Here is a 24,231-nt window from a genome sequence, read left to right as displayed (position 1 = left end):
ATCAAAGAAAAGAGTTTTATTTTCTTTGTTGTTCCACAGTAAAATCTCCTAGGGGAAAAGATTTAGGCGTAGGCTAGAGTCCAAAGAGAGTTTATTTATGGAAATTAGGGACTTAGTATCGCACGAGTTTTCTAAGAAACTATTCATGTTTCGGTTTCGCTTTGTGTTTGTTATTGGAACTCCGAAACGTTTCTTTCGGACGATTCATTTTAGTGAACCGTTTAAAATAACAATTCAGTTTTTATTCAGACCGATTTGCGAGCAGATCGCGACAAGGCAAAGACAAAAATGCGAAAGCAGACATAGGCCTAGTTAATTGTTATCATATTAGGCTACTCGCTGTTTATTGCACGTCGGAATGTCAAGTGTATTTCCGAGACAGCGTGAGTTAAGAGTCACCATATGACTCGAGTCAATAGTTTCAAATAACGGAGCGTCACGGTTTACGTCAATATCCTTGTTAGATCCTTTTGATATGTTTGTTTTTTGTCGTTTTGATCCAGTTAAGTTACGTGTCTTGATAAAGATCCACCCTGTTGACACAGAGAGCTACAAGTTTTAACTCTCACGCAAAAGAGTATCATTTCAAGTAGAGTCGTTTCAAGAGAATCCCGGTTAAATTTGCACAAATGGATCCCCGTAAGTACATCTTCATATTTAAATGTAGAGAAGTGCTTCTTCACTTTTCTAGCTGTTGTCAATTAAACACTTTTCTCTTTTATCTATACTTTTAGTTACAATGGCTGCAGCGGGTGTAGGTGCAGGTAAAACAAATAACTACAATTTAAATGTTTTTTGACTGGACAATGATTATCTGATTTATTTATGCTGCTTATCCAGCAAGTAAATACAAATATCTTTCTGCCGACAGCCGCCGCAGTTGCTGTAGCTCCTGCTGCTCTAGCAGCTGCTGGTTTTACTTCAGCAGGAGTTGCTGCGGGTTCTTACGCCGCCAGTTTGATGTCAACTGCAGCTGCGGCTAATGGTGGAGGGGTCGCAGCTGGATCTGTGGTAGCAGTTCTTCAATCTGCAGGTGAGTCAAAAATCATCATAAAAGAAACTCTAATAATACATTAAAAGTATTAAGTATACAAGTATATAAGTAAAAATTATTTAGAGGGTTCCTACGCGTTTTAGAAAAGTATGGAATTAAATTTGATTTTAGAAGTTAAAGAACAAGTTCGGTATTTTACACTTGGGGCCCTGTTTTCAGATTGTTTATGATGAAATAGAGCGGTTTTGACTGAAATTTCGACATGTGGCTGGCCCGAGAATTTTCGGGTGCTTGTTGTTTCACCTCCCACCTCTATAATGGCTGTGTGTGTGCACTGGAACAATCCTTCATAAAATGCATTAAACTTTCGTTTACAAAGACGTGAAACTCACCAAGTGGTTAGGGGTGTTCACTGATATGCTAACACAAAAATCGCTGCAAAAGATGCTTTCCAACAGGTGTTTTAGCATTCATTGTAAACTTGTGGACCTATTTTTCCAAACACCTCACACCCGTATATTCTTCTGTTGAGAGCTCAAATAATAGACACTCCAGCCCAGTTGGTGGCAATAATCCACCTTTGCCAATTGCAAGAATAGAAACAAAGTGAGTAATATTGTACCTCACAGCACATCTAATACAAGTCAATGGAGTTGGACAAAAACTACGATAAAACCTATTGGAAAGCATCTTTTGCAGCGATTTTTGTGTGAGCATACCAGTGAACACCCCTGACCACTCGGTGAGTTTCACGTCTTTGTAAACAAAAGTTTCATGCATTTTAGGAAGGATTGTTTCAGTGCACCTATACACCCATTATAGAGGTGGGAGGTGATACAAGAAACACACAAAAATTATCGGGAAAGCCGCATATGTCGAAATTTCAGTAAAAACCGTTCTATTTCATCATAAACAATCTGAAAACAGGGCTTTAAGTGTAAAATACCGAAGTTGTCATTTAAATTTTGAATTTGAAGTTTTTTCCAAGTCTGGATGATTAGTATGGAAAAAGAAAACTGAGAATGGGGAAAAATCGTCCACAATGGGTAAATGTAAATTTTATGATGGCTGGCTTAACACTCCTGAATATAAAGACCAGCTGGTTAAGCAAATATTGGGTTGGGTTAAGGATCCAAAATGCAAACCAATGCTACATATGCAAATATGTGCAAATATTTTGATATATATCTCCAACATGGGTGAGGCAGCGACTGAAAGGGAAAATGTCTCAATTTCCAATATCATCTTAACCAAGATTAACACCAGTCAAGGCCAAGACTTGAAACCATGATATGTCAAGCAACAAAGTCACCAAGCAACGGATAAACAATGAAATCCTGAGTCAGTCTAGCATTAAAATGGTTAGCAAACATTACAGCACCTCAGCATCACTAAATCAAATGAACAAAAGATTAAGAGAGCTTGCAATCATATTATGCTTTTGTTGTTAGTGATTGTTTATGTGCGTATTTCTATAATGCAATTCTGTTATATTGCTGATCATTCATGTCATAATCCTGTACTTTCAGCTGAGCAGAATTGTAAACATTTTTATGAATATTCACGCTATATATACATGTTCATATCCCTATTGACCTGGTGAATGTTAGTCTTATGGATCACTTTGCACTAAAAATTAATTAAAGAATAAAATGTTATCTGTACTACCCTGCTGAAATAACAATACCATCACAAAAATTCAAATAATTTCTGTTCATAATGGTTTCTATTAAAACCATTACAAATGTTTTGTAGTGTGTTTAGGCATTATTCCAATAGGATGTATTTTGGTTCCCAAATCCTCCAGTAGAATTATATTCCAATTAAATGAACATGTCTTGGTTTGGTGTTAATTAGTTTGTATGAGGTATAGCTAAATATAAGTGTATACATGTTGATGGTTTTTAAAACCATTGCTTTTTTGATTTAAATATGGTGTGAAAAATCTTCAGGGAAGTCTGTATATTTTTGAGATTTAAAAATATGGAATTTTGAAATGAAAAATGTGTAGAAACCCTGTATAAAGAACACACACATACAGTACATCTTCAACTTGTTATCAAATCATTTCAAGTCCTGTTTTAACACTATTTATATCACTATAGGTGCAGCTGGATTGTCTGTTGCAGGTCAGGCCGCTGTGGGTGCTGTGGGGGCCGTCATGGGTGCAGCTGCAAGCATGGTTAGCAACAGCACTGGATAACTGAGGATCTGATCTTTGTGTATTATCAGATCTGAGCTTTGTTGTCTGTTAATCACATTAAACAAATAAAATGCACATTATTCACCACTAACTGCCTCTCGTATGGTTTGTGACCAAACTTACTTTGGCATGATCTACACTAGGTGGGCTATTATTTGTCATAGGTTATGGGTCATCATTGTAATCTCACTTTAACAAAATTTTTTAAATGTCAGCACTGCATTGACATAGGCCTATAGTGTACAATTTGTAAGATATATTTTATTAATTTATTATATTTTTTCATATGATATTTTATTCAAAATTTTCAAAGTATAAACCAAAGTGTTCCTTCAGGGGCCTTTTCATGGATATAAGTCCATGAAGACCGGAGGTTAAAGCTAGTGTCTTCCAGCTTGATATAGCGAATCATATGAACAACTTAACCAAGGTAGGGATGAAGACCATAAGTTCTTGCTATCCCATAGCCCACATAGTAATCACAAATACAACTTAGTTAGGGTTAAATAATTAGTCTATCCATGCAAGCAATTTAACAATACCGCCCTATGCTTGCGTGCTCTTGTTAAAAGGTACCCATGCAGCCCTATACAATACAACTTAATACTATAACCAGATGTTTATTGCTGGACATCTTAGTTAGCGTATTTACAATTATTATGATCTTAACCCAAATCATAGATTTATGGTATGATTTACAAGAATCAATAATTCTGTAATGCAAAATAAGTCCAAACATACCAATTTATTAACCAGTAAATCATAATTCAGAAGCCTATTCACAATCCAATTCAAATACGAATCATAAATCAATAAACAGATAAAAAATGTAAAAATGTGAACTATATAAGCAGTCAGAAACATTAATTACTGCAATAAAATAATACTGTTTATAGCAATCAGTGTCCTCTATGAAAGAGTGTGTGAGTCAATTAAATAAAGGAGGTGTAGGACAGAGCAAAGCCCAGTAAACATTAATATACAACACAAACAAAAAGCATGAGTCTAACAAAAGGGATTTGCTAACCTATCCAACAGGTATTTCTTCATATTCACCGTGTTTGTTTAGGATCCAGCAATTAAAGCCTAAAGCACCTTAGCTGCATTATTATTATAAAACACAGTACAATTGTCATAGGCGCCACATTATTGTTTGTGTTATTTTAATTTGACTACAAGCAAATCATAAATAGCACAAATCAGAATATACCTTATGGATATTTCTCACAGCATTTAATGACATTTAGGTTTGGTTTTAATAGGTAACAAACAAATGTAGATGTTTAATTTTTTTCCAATTTTAAGTAGAGAGCAGGTCTTTATTATTATGACAGAACATACAGATTGCTGGTCACCTAAAAGGACACCTGTTTCTATTTAAATAACAGATGTTAGTTACTTAAATTGTTTTGTTTTCGCCTGCTAACCCTTTCTTTATTTTTCTCAAATTCAGTTTAGAGTTCTGAAACATTGTAAGCAAACTCTTGAGTTTACTGAGATAGATAAGAAAAAGAAGTTTTGTCCGCTATCTTTAAGACAAAACCTATTTTATTTGAACTATTTTAATTTTACTTTTGTGTTTAAACTCATTGTTTTTATTTGTTTCAGTTTTATTTCCTGGCAAGGCCCTCCCAGTCCCAGAGAGCTTAATGTCAAAAACAGTTTAGTTAACGAGCATCCCAGTATAGCTTAAGATGGACATATGTGAGTTCTAATATTTTAATGTTTATATTTAAAACAATGATAAGTGGTTTTACTCATATTTTTTCTCATTAAGCAATTGTGTATCAAAATTTGGTGATTTAAATTTAGATTCAAGTTTTCTAGATTCTAGTTTGAGAATCAGAAGAAAATGTGGATGATTTAACGCCAATTTAAAATGATCCTTTGTTTTCCGTAGGCACGTAAACAAAAGATCTTATCAAAGCAAATTGATTCATTCTTCATTTACATGATCACAGTTATTATTATAGTTTATAATATGGTCCTAATTATTTTGACAGATCATACAGATTGCTGGTCACCTTTTACCACCCCTGTTTCTACTTAAATACCATAGTTAGTTACTTCAATTGTTTTCAACCCTCTCTGGGCCTTTTCTTCTTTTTCTCAAATTCAGTTTAGAGTTCTGACATTCAGGCAGTATGTGAACTCTGTAAGCAAACTTTGCAGTTTACTAAGAAGGAAAATAAAAAAGTTTTGGTCCACTGTCTAAATCACAAAACCTTTTCTTTTTTAACTACATTTTTATTCCTTAAGTATTTTAACTCATTGTTTTTATTTGTTTCAGTTTCATTTCCAGACAAGGCCCTCCCAGAGAGCTTATAAGTCCAACTCTCAAACAACAAATCAGTTGAAGAGCATTCCAGTGCATTCAGCTAAAGATGGATACATGTGAGTACTAATACAACAGTAGAGTTTTAATGTTTATTTCTCACAATAAAAATTGGCTTTACTTATATTTTTTCTTATTAAGGTACAATACTTGCAATTGTGGGTACAGGTGCAGGAGCAGGTAAATTCTGAAATAAAAAATATTTTAAATATCATTTTAATATTAAAAATATGTTTACTCTTGGACCTTAAGATTTTGCTGCATTTATTGCTAACCACCTTTGACTTTAAAAGCTGATAAAGTTTGTAATGTTTGACCATACAGCTACACAGTCAATAATGTTGTTTTTATGAAAGCAGAGCTTATCAAGGAAGAAATATTTTACACAATCACAAGTTGATTTGCAGTGTGTCGATGACTTGTGTCACACAATTGATTTGTGGTTTATAATAATAATACAGCTAAATTACTTAAGGCCTAATACATGTTTTATACTAGATCAACGATGATGAATACGAAGAAGCGTCTGTACGTCTTTTATTGACTTATTGATGCTATTCAAATTATTGTTTACTTGGTTGTTCTCTATGTTCTCTAAGATGTTTCTAATGCCATTTCATCTGAACCTGTAAATGAATAAAAACATGCCATCTTTTCATCATCAGTTACAGCAGTTGCTGCAGCTCCTCTTGTTTTAGGGGCTGCTGGTTTCACTGCAGGAGGAGTTGCTGCGGGTTCTTATGCCGCCTCTTTGATATCAGCTGTAGCTGCTGCTAATGGTGGAGGGGTTGCAGCTGGATCTCTAGTAGCAGGTCTGCAGGCCGCAGGTTAGCCAAATTTCAGTGCCTGATCTTAATTGATTAAAATGTTGCTTTATTAACAGTGTGCAGATGTCCCTTGTCTAGTCATTCAGAAACTATAGCTTATCTTTAAAATTTTATTTCTATTTATGTTTGCACTTATTTATATTGATTCTGTATTTAATAAATTATCACATTGCTTGTTTTTAGGTGCTGCTGGAATCCCTGTCGCAGCTAATGCTGTTATAGGGACCGTAGGGGGCGCTGCAGGTGCAACTTTGAGTTACTTTTGCAGTTAATGAGTCACAGGTGAATTCCTAATACACTTAGACTGTTGAATAGTTTTTTACCTTATTATAAATATTGATTACTTAAGACTAATCATTTGTTAATACATTTAGATTGGCTTTTTCAGGGACATATTTCAGATATCTAATGGTGAAATGTCTTAACATGTTGCCTTAGTGCTAAAATGTAATAAAAGAGTTTTAAAACGACTGATGCTTTTAGGAAAATCACTATAAGTTAATTTTTGTCATTAGGTGCTGCTGAAATCTCTGTCATATAAAGTCGTATGCTATGGAGGTTGCGGTGGAGACAATTGCCAACATTGTCGGCAACTGGACTTTCCTATCTGTCCTGCAATGCCTGTTTATGTAATAATATACATAAAGCTTTTCATGATCTCACTATTACTGTATTTCTACATTTCTGGTCATTATTGTTAACATAGGTATGTGAACTCTGACCATTATAATGATTAATAATACATTGTATTATAAATTAGTAATGGCATAGTTCATGTTCTGTATTTTCTATTTCTATCAGTTGTATTAACACATTACTAAGCAATCAGCCTCCAAACTTTCACCTGCAGCCATGTTAGAATCAAAACAAGGAATTAGAAATGAATGCAGTTTTTAAATTGCTAATATTAATAAACATATTAATATAACATATTTGTGAGTGTTGTATTTTTTCAAGTATCATTTTGTGTTGTGGTAATTCTGAAAGATAAACTTAAAACAAACTCCAAAAAGACAAATAGTTTGGGATGCCATGTATACTTCTCTGACAGCTGAAAATCTGCAGTATGCAAAATAAAATTTCTTTAGTATAAAACAAAATTTCAAATTTAGTAATATAATTTACATTTTCCCTTTCCTATACACTAAGAAAGAAAGGTACAAGTAAAAGGTGTCACTGGGTCGGTACATTTTCAAAAAGTACACTTTTGTAATTAAAGGCCAGTGCATATTGGTACCTTAAAGGCACTGTACTTTTTGTTACGTTAAATGAACATACTGGTACCTGAAAAGTACATATCTGTAACAAAATGGTACATATATTAGGACCTTTTTTTCTGAGAGTGTATACACTAGGTTTATTGTGGAGTTTAAAGGCGGAGTCCACGATGTTTGAAAAACGGTTTGGAGAAGGAGACGGGCCGACTACCAAAACACACTTATAGCCAATCAAATCAAATCAAATGCCAGTTTGCGTATGTGTGGGGCGGGTCTATCAACAGAAGGTCCAGATTCTATTGGGGTAGGGGCGTGTTTGTTTAGGTGATTTCAAATATTAACATTGGCTTTCAAACATCATGGACTCCGCCTTTAAGGGGAGAGCGGGGTATTTTATAACACTATTCATAACTCCAACACTAGAAGCTTTATCTCAAAAATCAAATAGCCACTTTGTGTGATGACTTCTTCTATAGTCTACTTCTTGTTCACAAGATCAATCTGACGTTAGCACTAAAAAGTAATTTGCACTTTACAATTTATAAAATACAACTTTGTTAGGTATTTATGTTAAAAATTATTCTTTTGCACAAAATAGTGGAGACAATAATGTGTCTTTTGATACTTTAACTGACTTGCTATGCTGAGTTAACCCTGAGATTTAGTAAACATTAGCAACACACATGTCAGTTTGGGGCAAGTTGTCTCAGTGACTTTGGGGTTATTCTAAACCCTGGGTTAACGGATACCTGGGTTATCTGTTTCACGTTTCACACTGTTCTTTCTTAACCAGGGGTAAAGAGATAAGATAATCTGATGTTTCACTCTGTGCATTCCTAAACCGTTGGTCAGGTGTCTGAAACCCTGCTCATACACCTGTCTGTAATTATCAAGCAACCCTGAACACCTTCATTTGCTGCTTCAGCTGTGTTTGAAACAATCCTTAACTTAGGGTTCAGAATGAAGATAACCCAATAATCACAATTAAATTGTATTGTTCTTTTTAGATAATCTAGTGTGACAACTTACCTGCCGATGGGGCAGATTGTCAGAAGTGAACATTCTTTATTCAACAGTCTACTACTCTGTAATGAGATATGAAAATGTAATGAATACAACATACGTGCCCAAGACTTCCTTTTTTCATTTGGTATAAGATTTATACCATTGTGATGGTGCTCAGTAAATGTTAGACAGTGAAAAGTGTGACAACTCCCCTACTTCATTTAGACGGTGGGCCGAGGCTCCGTATCTGCTTTACTTTTCGAAATGGATGATCCCCATGGAGGGAGAACCTGAATTTGTAAAGTTTGGACGGTTGTTTTATTCTCAACGATATGAAAAGTGTTGCCACTCGCATTTATTGCACATTTTCCCCCGAAATGATAAAATGCCCCCGTAAATATGCAGGCAAACGCTTTTGCCTACTATATCAGTCGAACCAATAGAGCGGCAAGATACTGACATAGGATTATTATTAACCAATCAGATTTAGGTTAATAGAACAGCTGTTACGGATTCATAAACGAGCTGCAGCGGAATTGACCATCGCCAAGGACATTCTTTGTGTGATTGTAAGTATTCATTTGATTTAATTGATATCTATTTAAAATGTTTGTTGTGTACACTGGTTTGTTCAAACGGATGTATGTGTCTCGTTAGTGTCGTTTTACGTAGGCGTAGACTAACGTTAACCGTTCAGTACAACAACGATGTTCCGTGCAGATTCACTTTTACCGCCGATCGATCATACACAAAACATGTATATGTGTCGTCTTCATTTCTCTTACATCTCCGTTTAAGAGAGACACACCCCAGCCGGTTGTTCTAGTAATATTTCATAAAGTTTGCGCCCACTGCGCTTGAAAATGACCGGTGGGCAAGCCACACTTCGACAGCTGCTTGGGTGTAGACAACTAGAGCAGCGAAAATGTACATTACGATATATTTTATGCTTTTCACAGTATTATAGTTTTTATAAGCTGCAATGTTCACTCCCTCTGTTTCTTCCACAGTTTTTTTGAAAAGTAAATTTAGCTTTGACAGTCAAAGTTCACGTTGTTAACAGCCTCTCGTCAATGACTGTTTTGCAGAAGTGCTTGTACCCATTTAGTTAATGTTCTCGTGTTTTTGTGTGGTGAGGTACCTGGTATAATCTCGATAGCACCCTTACGAAAATTAACCATGGTTTTATTGTGGTAAAAGTGTAGTAACCAAGGTATTTTGTTGTATTGATAACTATCAGCAAAACTATGGTTTTACTACACTAACCACGATTTAACTATGGTTTTTGAAAACCATAGTTGTCAAAACAATAGTTATTTTGTGGTTACCATGGTTTTACTACAGTAACCATTTTTTAACTGTAGAAAAACAATGGTTAATTTTTGTAAGGGCAGGTGAAGTGATACCTTGTTTTTATACTGTTAATTTTATTTGAACCCCTTTACTGCTGTTTTTCTGAACCGTATACTTCTTATGTTTGCAGATAATGCAAGGTGTGGGGCCTGCTTGGATGTGTAAAGACCATGGGCTTAAGACCTTAGAGCCTGTGTTTTTACTGGCGCTGCCCCTCCATCCTCTGCCTCTACCACTAAAAAAGTGCTAAACAATATGTTTAGGTTCTGCACATCACTGATTGAAGAAAAATGATTTGTAAAGCCCTTTTCACACAGATATTCCGTAAGATACACGGCACAAGCATCCTGGAATTTTACGGGACCGCTTGATATTTTATTCATTCACACTGCCAAGTTAACCCGGCATATGTGATGGTCCCGGAAAGACACGTGACCTGTTGAAAGTCCCGCCCTCTCTTCTTCGCAGCGTCTGAAGTTTGCATATTATTTATTATTTCTCTCTCCAGAAACAACTCGCGTGCATTTTTGTTTATGATAAGACTACAAAGGAGCGCGTGAACGCACAGTTCTATTCTGGTGAATGATCTCAGCTTCAGAGTGGATATTTGACGAGCTCCCTGATTTCTGCTTTGATACAGTTTTCAGACATTTCTCATCGTGATTGTTTATATGCATTTAAAACCTGCATTTTGAGGAGCTGAACGATATTATCTTGTTGGGTTGACGTGCGGGTATTTTCGTTAATTATAGCTCAAATGAGCACGTGACGCGATATTCTTTTATGCTGCTGAATGATCTCCGTTTCAACGCAGTAAGTAATGAGCTAACTTACCTGATATCTGCTTCAGTCCAGTTTGCTGCCATTTCTCGTCGTGAATGTTGTAAATCCCTCATTTTAAAGAGTTGAACCAACTTCATGTTGCCATGACACACGCGTCCTCACTACGGCACGTACGTCATTGTTTATGCGTCTCATTTATCATTTCCTGATAACTGCTTCAATCTAGTTTGCAACATTTCTCGTGGTGAATGTTTATATGCATGTTATCTCTCGTTGTAAGGAGCTGAACCATAACTTGTGTTGCGATGATGACGCGCGCGTCCTCACTTCGACACGCCCATTACGGCATTCTTGCGGCTTCTTGTTCACACAGAGGGTTACCCGTGTATCTTACTAGGTCCTCTTTCCGGCAACGATCCCAGAAGATTAACGGAACCAGTTTTTGTTCACACAGACGCTTGTCTGGCAATTTTACGGGTATTTTCTGGGACCAGAGGTCTGTGTGAATGGGGTTTAACTTTCATCAGGGAAAAACACATGCTACATATATTGGTTCCACCTGTTCCCTTAACATGGGTAATAAACCAGTTTCACATCATTTAGGGGTCTTATTTATAAAACTGTGCGTAGGATCCTTACCAAAAGTCCACGTACACACAAAAGCCAAAAATGGCATACACCAAAAAAATATTAATACTTATAAAACAAAGCACTGTTCCCTCTACAAATCACAGATCACCTGCAAGTGTTCATACATGAATCATCCTCAGGTCCCACCCTGCAAGCCCATCTCCCATTAATTTTTTTTTTTTTTATAGATCACAACCTTTGTGTGGGAACTGCCGTACGCACAAAACGGGGCTGGAAATGTGCGTACACCAGTTCCCAAGGTTGTGATCTATTAAAAAAAAAAACTCAATGGGAGATGGGCCTGCAGGGCGGGACTTGAGGATGATTCGTGTGTGAGCGCTTGCGGGTGATCTGTGATTTGTAGGGGGAACAGTGCTTTGTTTTGTCTTAGTATTTTTTGGCGTATGCCATTTTTGGCTTTTGTGCGTGCGTAGACTTTTAGTAAGGATTTATAAATGAGACCCCAGGTGTCTGGTCTTGTTGATAATAACGATGCCATAATTGAAAAGGTAAATTTTGTAGGTTGTTTTTATTATATTACTGTTAATACACTGCATCTACATTTGTACTACTCTTATACTTTTACTACACTGCACATGTGTATGTATATACACTGTATATGTTGCCATCCCCCAGCGATTTTCTATGTAACTGTTATAATAATCTTAAACCATTTGTCTTTGATGCAATTTTCCTCTGCTATTTAAAGGCTACTGCTAAAACATTGCATATTTAATTTATACTACTGTAAACATGCTACTTTCTTCACTGCATGTCTATACAATATACTACCAACCTTCCTTTGCAGTTTCTTCAATAAAAACTTCCTCTCTTCTCCTTTGTTCGCTTTTTATCTTTGTGATATTTGTAAAATAGCTGTAGCACTGCCTGTGGTAGCTAGTGTTAGCTAGTGTGACTAACTTGTTTTTCGGTTCCTGGCTTTGTAACTTATATGCCTGTATTCTTGTATAATGCTTTCTCTGCATTCAAGGTATTTCCACAGAAACACTGATTAAATCAATTTCTGCCAACTTGTGCCTGTGAAGGGAATGGTGGGTCCACTACCCTCAGATACATGCATGCAGCACTTCATTTTTTGACATTTCTTTCCAGTAAACATGATAAAGCAGGGAAAATAATTGTCTGTCTTGCTTTATGACGTTGTGTTTCCAAGCGATAACAGATATCAGAACGGTGTATTTATTAAAGATTACAGGACATGACAAAGATGGTTACATAAAATAAAAACAGTAAGAATGGGCAACGTTACCTCTACATTCACATTTTGTGTCAAACTGAATATTAAAACTGCATTAGTGGCTAAAATTAGTTAACAAGTTCAATCTTTCATGCGAAACTCGCCAGTGTGTTGACACGCGTCATCACTTTTCCCCGCACGCTATTGGATGAAGGCAACAAATACGTCATGAACTTCGGACCCCAAACGTAGCTGCTTGCTCTATTCGCCGGGAAAATAACCTGAAGAAAGTTACCGATATTATAGTAATGTGCAAGGTATGTAAGTGGCAACAATTTTTATTTGCTTTGTTGAAAAGCGTAGCGGTTACATAAAAAAACTGGGTTATCCATCACCAGAGATCGTCTGATAACACGAAATCTCCCCTCGGCCCACCGTCTAATTACCTAAGAATTTAAATAGGGATGTGGGGCTTTTTTCCTCTATGGAATTTCTCTATGGAATTTTCAAATTGTTCCTCAAGAGGGAAGGTCAGGGTGTGCTGTCACATCCAGTCATTCTCTGACAACCTGTTTTTTTGTCAGATTGCTACTATGTAAATGTATTTTGGTTGAAGGTCTGAACTCTGCTGTGGCCTTGAGCCAGTACTGAAAATAATATTTTTTTGTAAATAATAATATAAAAAATCTAATATTCATTCACATCCCACCCTCTATAACATTTAAAATATTATTTTTTATTTATATTGATCATAAAACAAACTTTACCATATAGCCTAATGGTCCATAATAGCTGCTTATCACTGGGTCTATCAGTTGTGATGCTGCACATACTTGACATGTTTGTTCATTTCAGGTCTCAGTTTTGTTTCTTGAGAAAGACTTACCTGAGTGCCTGGATCACTTTAAGTTTCAACTCTCACGAAGGCTAAGTTCATCAATCACACAGGCTATTATATGAAGTGTTTGGTTCCAAAACATGATAACTTGTTTAAAAAAAAATCAAAACATGTTTATTATTATGTTATCATGTTTTTTGTGTTGTATTGTGCTACTTAGCTCTATTGTTTGGTTATGAAGGCTTAAATCAAAACAAACCAACTGCAGTTTGATTGATATTAATTGGAATGCACAATTGGTTTAAAAAAAATAAAAAACGTTATCTGGTTTTGGAACCAAACTCTTCATATATTTACATGCAGCTGATCTCTTTGATGTCTATTTATCAAATTAGATAAATAACACGTATTTTATCATCAAACTGACTGTCTCCTGTTAGTTTGTGATTAAACTTACATTGATGTGACCTATGCACATCACACTATTTGTAAGATTAAAGTTTGTTCGTCTCTATTAATCTCAGTATTTTAGTAATCTCTATTAATAATTAGTCAGTATTTGTGTATTACTTTGAAGTGCTTTTCTTATATTCTAATTTTTAGTAGCCTATTTGTTTTATGGAAATCACATTCTAAAATATTAAAAATATCATATTCAAATACAGAAGATCTTCTTTTTCTAAAAAGATGTTCATAGTGTTATGTTGATAACTTCCTCAATGACTGCATGATTCATTTGTGAATACAATAAATTACTGTAATAGTAGAGGAAAGAACAGCCCAGAAAATATTTATAGAACACTCAAAGTTAATGAGTTCAAAGTTCTGACAACCTGTTTTTTGTCAGATTTTTTACTACTATGTAAATGTGTTTTGGTTGAAGGGCTGAACTCTGCTGTGGCCTTGAGCCAGTACTGAAAATAATATTTTTTGGTAAATAATAATCTTAAAAAAATCTAATATTCAGTAATTAATTTCCCACCCTCGATAACATTTCAACTATTATTATTTATTAATATTGATCATAAAACGAACTTTACCATTTTCATTGGGGGGGGGGTTGCTCCGTACACAAGGGGGCCGCACGTTGAAAAAGTTTGAGAACCACTGTGCTAGAAGGTTGGTCGCTGTCTGCAGGTCCATAACTCATGAAACATGTAACAGACTTGCAGTCCTAAAAATCTGTGGGTGAAGCAGCAGATTTGTTTTTTTTTCTTCAAAATCACCTAAATCTCATCTAAGAAAATAATTTTCATCTGAGCCGGATGATGATTCTGATATAAAGAAAATTGAGAATGGAATCCAAAGAGTTTATGCCACATCAAGACCTTTTGTTAATAAATAAAAGTCAACTGGTTGCCAGTATGCCTCCAATAAAAGAAAAACAATATGAATCTAATGTGAAGCTTATCTTTAAACCTGCTTTTCAATATACCTTTTTAGGTTACAATAAAAGTTTTAAATTATTATTTTATTCTCTGAGATTATAAAATTAATAATTTTCAATTTCACATTTTAATACAAAATCAATCTACAATTTAGGTATTGGTGATTTTTTGACACATCTTTGTCAAATAAACAATGATCTGTTGTAACATCTCTAAAAACTATTACTTAAACCTGTCTTTTAACTTTTAATTCTGTACATCATTGACATGTTTGTTGAATTATTTTTGACAGCTTGCTTGTCTGGGGTTTGGCTTTATTTTAAGTTTTGCTTCTTGTGAAAGATCCACCCAAACCAGAGAGTTTTAAGTTTCAACATAAACACAAAAGGTCTAAAGCATCCTGGTTTTGGTCAGTTTGAAAAGATGAATCCTGGTAAGTATTTATATATAAAACTGTAGTGTGGAATCTTAAATGTCTATTAGCTATTGATCAATAAAATTATAGCATTTTCTTACAAATTAAGAATAAATACATGTTTATTTTAATGTCATTAGAACTTTGTATACATCTTTGTTCATTTTTACAAATTTTTGTGTTATGCTTTTAACACATTATGGGGTGGTTTCCCAGACAGTGGTATGCTTAACCAAGGACTAGACCTAAGTTTAATTGGGAAATATAACTAGTTTAAACAAACATGCCTCACTAAAAACATTGCTTATGTGCATTTTGAGGCAAAACAAAGGGCACTGATGTATTTAAAGATATGTCAGTGCAACTTGTTTTGAGTTTGGACGGCTCTTGCATTTATTTTAGTCTAGGACTAGTCTAATCCCTGTTCGGGAATCCGCCCCTATGTGTCATTTTGTGTTGATTTTCTGGTAAATACAAAAGTATCACAAAATGTGTTGTTTCAATAATACCATAGAGATGTGTGGATTCTGGGATAACCCATGTGTGTGTTGTCCCTAAACTAACTAAATACAAATGTCATCTTTCCATCAACAGCTGATCTAAAAAATGATGGTTTCACACCAGAAGGAATAACTAAGGGTTCTAAGGCTGCCGATCAGATGTCAGCTGAAGCTATTGCTAATGGTGGAGGGGTCGCAGCTGGATCTGTGGTAGCAGCTTCTCAATCTGCAGGTGAATCAAAAATCATCATAAAAGAAACTCTAATAATAAATAAAAAGTATGAAATAATTTTGCGCAGGGTTCCTACACGTTTTGGAAAAGTATGAAATTTATGGAATAGTGATCATTCATGTCATAATCCTGTACTTTTAGCTGAGCAGAATTGTAAACATTTTAATGAATATTCACGCTATATATACATGTTCATATCCCTATTGACCTGTGTTTGTTGAATGTTAGTCTTACGCCATCCCTGATGGATCACTTTGCACAAAAAATTAATTAAAGAAACCATTTTTTATCTGTACTACCCTGCTGAAATAACAATAGATACCATCACAAAAATTCAATAATTTCTGTTCATTATGGTTTCTATTAAAACCATTACAAAATTCAGTTTTGTAGTGTGTTTGGGCATTATTCCAATAGGATGTATTTTGGTTCCCAACTGCTATCCTCCAGTAGAATTATATTCCACTTAAATTCCAATAAAATGTTCATTGAACCTGTCTTGGTTTGGTGTTAATTAATTTGTATGAGGTATGTGAATGTTTTTTTAGATTTAACTATGATGTGAAAAATCTTCAGGAAAGTCTGTATGTTTGAGATTGGAAAAGTATGGAATTTTAAAATGAAAAATATTTATGAACCCTGTATGAAGAACACACACATAAAGTACACCTTCAACTATCAAATCATTTCAGGTCCTGTTTTAACACTATTTATATAACTAGGTGCAGCTCGATCGACTGGTGCAGGTCAGGCCGCTAAGGGGGCCAACAAGGGCAAGCATGGCTAGCAACAACACTGGATTACTGAGGATCTGATCTTTGTGTATTATCAGATCTGAGCTTTGTTGTCTGTTAATCACATGAAATGAATAAAATGCACATTATTCAACACTAACTGCCTCTTGTTTGTTTGTGATCAAACTTACTTTGGCATGATCTACGTTAGGTGGGCTATTATTTGTCATGGGTTATGGGTAATCATGGTAATTGTAAGGTCCCTTTTCCGGGTCCGCCCACAGGTCTGTACCCAGCTAACAGAAAAAAGTTCTAAGAACGTTCCCTGAAAGTTCTTTACGTTCCCAAAAACGTTCTGCCAACGTTAAAAGTGTCCAGTTTTCTTGACGTTCTAAGAACGTTTTTGTGTTGTCTCAACGTTAGAGTAATGTTACATTTTACCATTTTTAAACGTTATGACAATGTCATGTTTTAATGTTCACACAATGTTTAAAACAACAACTGTTTATTATATTGACTTGTTTAATTGTTATGTAAATGATAGAGAAACATTGCATTTTATTATATTTATTTTGTATATTTATATTATTTTATTATATTTATTATATATTATATATTTATTATATTTTATATATCTATTATATATAAGTTTAGATGTTGACGTTTTGTTTCATTTTAAGTCACCATTATTGTGATTAGTGTTCGTTTTAGTTGGGCTCTTGAGCCTTGTCTTTTGCTTGCTAGTTTTTTCCCTGGTTGTGTTAACTTTTTGTTAATACACCACATTTGTTATGAACTTGTTAAGTTAGTAGTGTAATTCTGTGGTGTGGTGGTTGATACATAATGGTAAAAAATCATTCCTAATTAATTTACTAATCAAAAGTTTATTTTCTGTCAATAATGTAAATGAGATCCAGCACTTTCACAGCAGTTTGTCATTAAGGAGTTTAAGAAACTTTGGACAAAAAATATCTGCTGTATAATTGTAATGCACAAACATCAAGAATCAGACTATGAATCTCAACCATGGTGACAAAGAAAATTGTTTAAAAAAATCATTATTTATCCATGCCGCAGTGCATGCTGGGAGTCCTGAATGAGATTTTTAATTTGTTAATACCCAGCATGCATTGCAGCATGAAGTTTTTCATTTAATTGTCACCATGATTGAGATTCATAGTCTGATTCTTGATGTTTGTGCATCCCAATTAAATAGCAGATATTTTTTGTCCAAAGTTTCTAAAACTCCTTAATGACAAACTGCTGTGAAAGTGCTGGATCTCATTTACATTTTTGACAGAAAATAAACTTTTGATTAGTAAATTAATTAGGAATGATTTTTTACCATTATGTACCAACCACCACACCACAGAATTACACTATTAACTTAACATGTTCATAACAAATGTGGTGTATTAACAAAAAGTTAACACAACCAGGGAAAAAACTAGCAAGCAAAAGACAAGGCTCAAGAGCCCAACTAAAACAAACACTAATCACAATAAGGGTGACTTAAAATGAAACAAAACATCAACATCTAAACTTATATATAATAGATATATAATATATAATAAATATATAATAAATATAATAAAATAATATAAATATAAAAAATAAATATAATAAAATGCAATGTTTCTCTATCATTTACATAACAATTAAACAAGTCAATATAATAAACAGTTGTCGTTTTAAACATTGTGTGAACATTAAAACATGACATTGTCATAACGTTTAAAAATGGTAAAATGTAACATTACTCTAACGTTGAGACAACACAAAAACGTTCTTAGAACGTCAAGAAAACTGGACACTTTTAACGTTGGCAGAACGTTTTTGGGAACGTAAAGAACTTTCAGGGAACGTTCTTAGAACTTTTTTCTGTTAGCTGGGTAGCCGATGGCGCGGCAGAAGGATTCTTACATGTTACTGTCTTTCCTTTACACAACATAACAGAATTGGTTATAGACATTTGTTTACAAACAAATATAAATGAATATACATTACCTCATTATTTCATCTGACTCTATAATGAAACATTTTAAGAATTTGTTTGTGATTAATAAATTTAGATAAACAATCATTCTATTTGGCTGACTCATAGTAATGGACTCATTCATTCAATTACTGATGTCGTATCAGTCCACACTGGCCGTTGTGCAGATTCTGAAACATAAAACTCGACCATACCAGAGGTCTGGCAACTTCGGCCACTGTAATCATCTATATACAATACAAACCCATCCGATGATCCGAGGTCCAAATTGGCGTCTAATTTGGTATAGCGAGTCATATACAACAACTTAATCAAAGTAGGGGCAGTAATCAGAAGTCCTTATAGCTATAGTAATCACGATAACACAACTTAGTTAGGGTTAAATAATTTTGTCTATCCGTATATAACCAGAGGAAATTGTTGAAACAACTGCCCCATGCGAGCTGCTCTTTAAAATACTTATGCAACGCCAGCCAACTACCTATACAACTTTATATATATAACTTAACCTCTTCAACCCTAGGACCCTGTCCCGGGTCCAAAATTTCTCATTTTGACTTAATATAAAATATTCTTTTAATTGTTAATGGTCTGTCATGGACCCCAGTAACACATATGAGATACTGTTTGAAAGCTTAGAGTCTCTTCTTTCTGCAGATATGCATCACTTTGAGAAATCTTTTACTCTAAGAAAGTTATTTACACTTAATTTACACTATCACCCCCCCCCCCATAATTTTGTATATGATTTAATATTCACATATTTCATATTTTTTAAATATGACAAACATGGGCAAGTCTTATATCAAATGAAAGCTCTCACTCTCAGGAATAAGGCTACAGCGTTATTCTTGTTCTATTATTAACACATATCCAACAATAGTTGAATGAATAATAAGGTAAAAAATCGTCTTTTGTAAACGTATGCGAAACTTGAGCATGAACTGCCTCAGATAGCACATATAGCCACAAATGATACACCATCTTTTATATTAGGTCCTACTCTAAAAAATGAGTCCATTCACAACATTTTCTTTGGTTGTGTGCATAATTAATCCCTTGCTATTTATTATATGTGCAAAACAAAAAATTTATATTTATATAAAAAATGTATTTTCGCACACTTCAGTAAAATAAGAATAACTTTTGAATGCGACATGCTAAAGAGATCATTCTTTTTTTGGGTGTTTACTGTCTGCTGCTGTTAACAACCAGAACTGTTTGCAGTCTGCTAGAGCACACAGAACCAGAGTTATACACTATCAAAGACAGTATTTACAACATAAAAAAAGAAAATTTGGTGTTTCATCGTATGAAAAACAACATAAATAACAATATTTTTCACAAACAGCAGCTTTTTATGTAACTTCAAAGTGTTTTCTTTAAAATGATATAAAGCAATTGCATTTATTCCACTGTATGTGTTATGGGAGCACTTCAAATATTTTTAGGTGGAAATTAAATACAAAAAGGGTATTATTCCTTCCTTTAGTTGGAGTAAAATAACTTTTGTATAGATTATGATAGAGAAAAAATTCCTTTTTCCTCTGTAAGCTGGCAATTGCTGGAATCAAACAAAACTGTCTGCAGGGAGCTGAGGCACCCAGGGCCAGAGTTATACACTTTCAAATAAAAACTTTAGAAAAAAAACATCAAAAAGCGCCTATTTATTTTTGTGTTTATTAGAGGACTGACATCACATACAACCATGTTTAGCACTTTCAACAGTGTTTTATGTAATTTCAAAGGGTTTCCTGTAAAATGATACCAAACATTTGTATGTAAACCTCTGCATGTGGGTATGGGAAGCTTTTGAAATTGGGTAGGCCAAATCCAGGCGAAAATCCCCAAAATAGCTTCAGGGTGGAAGAATTAAATTTGGGGTTTGAAAACCAAAGTGACTCTGTGGGGAGTCCACTGAGTTCTGTGGAACGTTCTGGTTCTCGATGGAGGTGTTGCGGGATCTCGGCTCCCTTGCTGTGGGTTCGGGAGGAAACCTGAAGTGATGTAAGTTAAAGATATCTCTTTGAATGTCCTTGTTTGTCGCAAGCACCTGTCCTGTGGAACGCCCCGCTGTGTCTCCCAGGGTGGTGGTGCCTTTTGGTCAGGATATTACAGCAATTCTTACATAATTTCACTCTAAAAATATATTTTAAATGTCAGCACTGCATTGAGATAGGCCTAGTTAGTGTTAGTGTACAATTTGTAAAATATATTTTATTAATTAATTACATTTATTTATATGATATATTATTCAATATTTTTAAAGTATAAACCAAAGTGTTCCTTCGGGGGCCTTTTCATGGATACAAGTCCATACGAAGACAGCGTCTTTTAGCTTAATATAGTGAATCATATGAACAACTTAACCAAGGTAGGAATGAAGACCAGTTCTTGCTATCACCTTATAGCCCATGTAATCACAATCACAACTTACTTAGGGAGGGTTAAATAATTATATTATCCATGTAACCAGAGGAATTGGTTGAAGCAATTTAACAATACTGCCCCATGCTTTTGTGCTCTCGTTAAAGGTACCAGTTGTTGTTTTATATGTCTATAGGTGCAGCTGGATTGTCTGTGGCAGGTCAGGCCGCTGTGGCTGCTGTGGGGGCACCTTTGGTGCATTTGCAAGCTTTTTTACCTGAGGACATGAGCATTGTGTATTATCAGATTTGAGCTTCTTGTTTCTTAATCAAATGATTTAAATAAAATATAAATTAAATCGTTGTTACTCAATGAGGACCTTTCAATCAACAAACCTGCCTTGTAAGGGAGATGTGTCTTAAAATTTAATATTTAATTTAATGTTAAATTTACAATTTTGCTCCTTGTCACCACAATAAAATACATCTTCTACCTAAGAGTTGTTGTGATATGATTGTTGTTTGCATGGGATAGCTGAATAAAACAGAAAAATGTTTAATATACAAAGAAGCATATTTTTTTTTAATTCTACTGTTGTAAAACTATAGTTCATTTTCCTGTTAAAATCTAGCAGTATTGGACATTTTTACGACATGAGTTTTTTAACGTCCGAGACTGGGTAGTAGCAATATTAGGCACTTTTAGGTTTAGCATCGCACGAGTTTTCTAGGAAACTGTTTAAGTTTCGGTTTCGCCTTTTTTGTCATAGGAACGCCTAACCGATTCTTTCGGACGATTCATTTTCGTGAACCGTTTAAAAGAACTATTAAGTTTTCGTTTATTCAGACCGATTTGCGACCAGATCGCGCATCAATATAAGGACAAACATGCAAAAGAAGATAACGTTACTTGTTACCATAATACTCGCTGTTGTCTATTGCACGTCAGAATGTCAGATATTTCAAGACAAAGTGAATTACCAGTCACCCCTCGAGTCGAGAACAGACTCACTGAAGAGAATCGGTTGAAATAACGGAGCGTCACCGTTTACGTAACTTATTTATTTTGATCCAGTTATGTTTCTTGAGAAAGATCCACCCTATTGACATAGAGAGCGACACGTTTCAACTCTCACGCAAGAGTAGAATATAATTTTAAGTAGAGTCGTTTCAAGAGGATCCCGGTTAAGCTTTGCACAAATGGATCCTTGTAAGTATAACGTTAGGTCTATCTTCAAATATGTTTGTAGAGTATATAGTGCTTTTCTAGCTGTTGTAAATTAAACACTTTTCTCTATTATCCAAACTTTTAGTTACGATAGTTGCAACGGGTGTAGGTGCAGGTAAAAACAAATAATCTTTTTTTACTGGACAGTGAAATATATTGACTATTATTCTGATTTATATATGCTGATTATCCAGCAAGAAAATACAAATATTTCATATTTTTGTGGACAGTCGCCGCAGTTGCTGTAGCTCCTGCTGCTCTAGCAGCTGCTGGTTTCACTGCAGGAGGAGTTGCTGCGGGTTCTTGTGCCGCCAGTTTGATGTCAACTGCAGCTGTGGCTAACGGTGGAGGGGTCGCAGCTGGATCTGTGGTAGCAGTTCTTCAATCAGCAGGTGAATCATCGTAATAAAATTTCTAATAATAAATTAAAATTATGAAACTAAAATTTGCATATAAAGAACACACACATACAGTACACCTTCAACTAGTTCATTTCAGGTCCTGTTTTAACACTATTTATGTCTGTATTACCAGGTGCAGCGGGATTGTCTGTTGCAGGTCAGGCCGCTGTCGGTGCAGTGGGGGCCGCCATGGGTGCATTTGCAAGCTTTTTTACCTGAGGACATGAGCTTTGTGTATTATCAGATTTGCAAGCATGGTTAGCAACAGCACTGCATAACTGAGGAGCTGAGCTTTGTGTATTATCAGATCTGAGCTTTGTTGTATATAATCACATTAAAATGCACTTTATTCACCAATTACTGCCTCTTGTTGGTTTGTGATCAAACCAGGGTTCCCACGGGCCCTAAAATCCTTGAAAGTTTGTGAATCTAGGGTTAAATATTCAAGGCCCTGGGAAGTTTTTGAAAATATACATACATAGATACAGGTCATTGAAAGTGCTTGAATCTATTTTATGCAAGAAGTCTTCTGGAAAAAAATTAATATTCCCTTTGTAGTGTAGGATAATATCATAAAAACTCTAGACTTTTAAGCACACGTGCTAAACTCTTCACTTTAAATGCTTATACCCACTGAGCATGCGACGTCTGTGGACATACACAGGTTGATATCACGTCGGCCCGTCCAGGCCATGATCCGAACGTCCATTGACAGCCAGAATTAGTTGATTAATGACACTGAGAAATGACGTCCAAACTGGCCACAATCTAAACGTCCACTGACAGCCAGAATAAGTCGAGAAAAGACGTCCATACTGGCTCTAATCTGTACGTCCATTGACATCCATAATTACTCGATAAATGACGTGAATAATGATGTCCAAACTGGCCACAATCTATACGTCCACTGACAGCCAGAATAAGTCGAGAAAAGACGTCCATACTGGCTCTAATCAGTACGTCCATTGACATCCATAATTAGTCCATAAATGACGTGTATAATGATGCCCAAACTGGCCACAATCTATACGTCCACTGACAGCCAGAATAAGTCGAGAAAAGACGTCCATACTGGCTCTAATCTGTACGTCCATTGACATCCATAATTAGTCGATAAATGACGTGTATAATGATGTCCAAACTGGCCACAATCTATACGTCCACTGACAGCCAGAATAAGTCGAGAAAAGACGTCCATACTGGCTCTAATCTGTACGTCCATTGACATCCATAATTAGTCGATAAATGACGTGAGTAATGATGTCCAAACTGGCCACAATCTATACGTCCACTGACAGCCAGAATAAGTCGAGAAAAGACGTCCATACTGGCTCTAATCTGTACGTCCATTGACATCCATAATTAGTCGATAAATGACGTGAATAATGATGTCCAAACTGGCCACAATCTATACGTCCACTGACAGCCAGAATAAGTCGAGAAAAGACGTCCATACTGGCTCTAATCAGTACGTCCATTGACATCCATAATTAGTCCATAAATGACGTGTATAATGATGCCCAAACTGGCCACAATCTATACGTCCACTGACAGCCAGAATAAGTCGAGAAAAGACGTCCATACTGGC

General features: G+C 35.2%; 3 long non-coding RNA genes across 3 annotated transcripts; all 3 read left to right on the top strand.

Moving 5' to 3' along the window:
- Positions 1-288: 288 nt before the first annotated feature.
- Positions 289-22,977, top strand: LOC129415516 (uncharacterized). The gene is made up of 5 exons (XR_012372198.1): positions 289-622; positions 22,203-22,224; positions 22,328-22,357; positions 22,473-22,634; positions 22,777-22,977. It is a non-coding gene; the product is annotated as an uncharacterized lncRNA (long non-coding RNA).
- LOC129415513 (uncharacterized) lies at positions 4,873-7,287 on the top strand. The gene is made up of 6 exons (XR_012372197.1): positions 4,873-4,901; positions 5,488-5,591; positions 5,674-5,712; positions 6,198-6,359; positions 6,543-6,641; positions 6,875-7,287. It is a non-coding gene; the product is annotated as an uncharacterized lncRNA (long non-coding RNA).
- On the top strand, positions 15,160-16,812 carry LOC129415517 (uncharacterized). Its single transcript, XR_008634863.2, has 3 exons — positions 15,160-15,204; positions 15,781-15,918; positions 16,641-16,812. It is a non-coding gene; the product is annotated as an uncharacterized lncRNA (long non-coding RNA).
- Positions 22,978-24,231: the final 1,254 nt, after the last annotated feature.

This window comes from Misgurnus anguillicaudatus, chromosome 11 (genome assembly GCF_027580225.2).
Source record: "Misgurnus anguillicaudatus chromosome 11, ASM2758022v2, whole genome shotgun sequence".
NCBI classification, from domain to species: domain Eukaryota; kingdom Metazoa; phylum Chordata; class Actinopteri; order Cypriniformes; family Cobitidae; genus Misgurnus; species Misgurnus anguillicaudatus.
Note: the sequence above shows the minus strand (reverse complement) of the source record. Positions and strands in the feature narration are given on the sequence as shown.